The sequence below is a fragment of the Etheostoma cragini genome, chromosome 12, assembly GCF_013103735.1.
Source record: "Etheostoma cragini isolate CJK2018 chromosome 12, CSU_Ecrag_1.0, whole genome shotgun sequence".
NCBI classification, from domain to species: Eukaryota; Metazoa; Chordata; class Actinopteri; order Perciformes; family Percidae; genus Etheostoma; species Etheostoma cragini.
This window is the reverse complement of record NC_048418.1, coordinates 5223692-5225744: the sequence shown is the minus strand read 5'-3', so window position 1 is coordinate 5225744 and position 2053 is coordinate 5223692. Positions and strand designations below refer to the sequence as shown.

The 2053-nt window shown below is 42.0% G+C and overlaps 1 protein-coding gene across 1 annotated transcript in view; it reads right to left on the bottom strand.

The window, feature by feature from the left end:
* Positions 1-196: 196 nt before the first annotated feature.
* Positions 197-2053, bottom strand: part of xrn1 (5'-3' exoribonuclease 1) — a 34300-nt gene continuing 32443 nt past the window's right edge. The window contains exons 26-29 of the transcript XR_004658797.1: positions 1749-1774; positions 893-991; positions 507-651; positions 197-352 (exon numbers count right to left, since the gene is read on the bottom strand). The gene's annotated coding sequence lies outside the window, so the exon portion shown is untranslated. The remainder of the gene's footprint in view (positions 353-506; positions 652-892; positions 992-1748; positions 1775-2053) is intronic.

Sequence of the window (2053 nt, the reverse complement as noted above, 5' to 3'; positions counted from 1 at the left end):
TTTTTGGAAAATGGCTGCAATGAAACAAAGAGTGAAAAATGTAAAGGGGTCTGAATACTTTCCGTACCCACTGTATTTCTATCAGAAATAAAACTGGAAAATGAAACTACCCTTATTTTTATATTACTAATGGTCCCTTGGGACTATGTTGCAACATGAAAACGTATGCGTTAAATGTTAAATGTTAGTATGTACTGTATATTTCTTGAAGTGCACAAGACAGCCCTTGACAAGTGAAAAAACATCAGATTAAGGTAAAGTGCCTTGCTAAATGGCAGCTACCTTACCGGATTGGCATATCCTGGAGATCCTGGTGGGCCAGCTGGACCAGGAGGGCCAGGGGTACTGACTCCTGATGATGATGATGATGATGATAAGACGTCAGAAATACATTTAACAGACACAAAACAATGGTTGCAGTCAGACTCACGTGTAATACATGAGATCTATTACTTTTATGGGTATGAGCGAAGGGCTCCATCTCTCTCGCCTTCACATTCACATACCCAATCCATGTGCAGGTGCAGGTCCTGGGGGTCCAGCAGGACCAGGCGGCCCTCTGGGACCAGGTCGTCCGAACCCAGGGGCCCCAGGTTCGCCCACAGGACCAACAGGTCCTTGAGGACCTACGATCGACTCCCCTTTTGGACCCTACAGGAACATAGTCATCTAGCAATTCTTCACTGCTTTTTACTATTTTATTCAGGTGAACATTTTCACGCTGTGGTACAGGCAACCTCAAAGATATTCAACAACTGTAAACTCAGCAAACATTAGCATATGTATATATAGGTCATGTGATCCGAGACAATTCATAATTCCAATACCTGAATAATTACTAACTAAGTGGAACAGTATTTTCTGGATGTGGCTTATAATTATTAGAACTTACCACAAGTCCTGACCTCCCGGGCAGTCCTGGCGGACCAGGCAGACCGTCGTCACCCTTCTCTCCCTTCTGACCTTTGTATCCCTTATCCCCACTTGCACCCTTAGAGATCCACAAAAAAGTGACAAATACTGAAGATCAACCACACGCAATTTAAAGACAAATTCCGGAGGATCCAGAAGCTTGTTTCATTGTCAACAGTGATTCTTTCCTTAAATTTTTTTCTCTCTCAAACTTTATCCCTACTTGTTTGTGAAAACTAAAGCCTGTCATGTGTTAGCAATGGGGATGAAAATCGTATACATTCATGCAGCAGTTTCAACTTCTAACTTGCAAAAACAGCAGTATGAATGATCTTTTGACCACTTGGAGGGAGCAGATATTACTCTGTGTATTACTAGTTGTGCAACTATTATGTGTAGGAAAATAGTTGAACATCTGAACAACAACAGCATTTGTTGTACAACTGGCTCTGGGCACCTGGTGAATTAAGTCCAATATTAAGTCCCGTTTAGCTCTCATGGTCTATATCTACTACTAAGGGGAAATGTCTGGCTCCTAATGTTCCCCAGCTAGTCTTTAACTGTGTCTGCTGTTTGCTACTGGGCAGGTAGCATACAGTGGTTTATAACTGAAAGAAGCTGCCTGCTTCTGGAAATGAAGCTAAATAGAGTGGTTGGGGGTAATTATAACACTAAGATAAGGGCCATGACAATGAGCTGGGAGACAATGAACTGCTTGGTAGAGCTGAGGCGAACTGCAGAGTGTGGTGATAATTGTCAATGGGTTTGTCACTGCTAGCGTCCCCCTTCACACATCACGTCATAGTGATGTGAGTGTGTGCTGAATCAGTACTCACCACAATTCCATCTGGAAACCCGGGTGCTGAGAGGAAAAATGAGGAGACATTAATGAGTATAAGTTCTATATATATATATATATATATACATATACACACACATACACAAAATCAAAATCACATCAATATTTGGTATTTCTACCATTTGCCTTAAAACCAGGATCTATTCTTATAGGTACAAAAAGTCAGGCAGCGTTGAGGATTGTAGATGTAGTGGTCAGCAAAGAAATGTAGTGCAGCAGATGGAAAACACACACACACACACACACACACACACACACACACACACACACACACACACACAC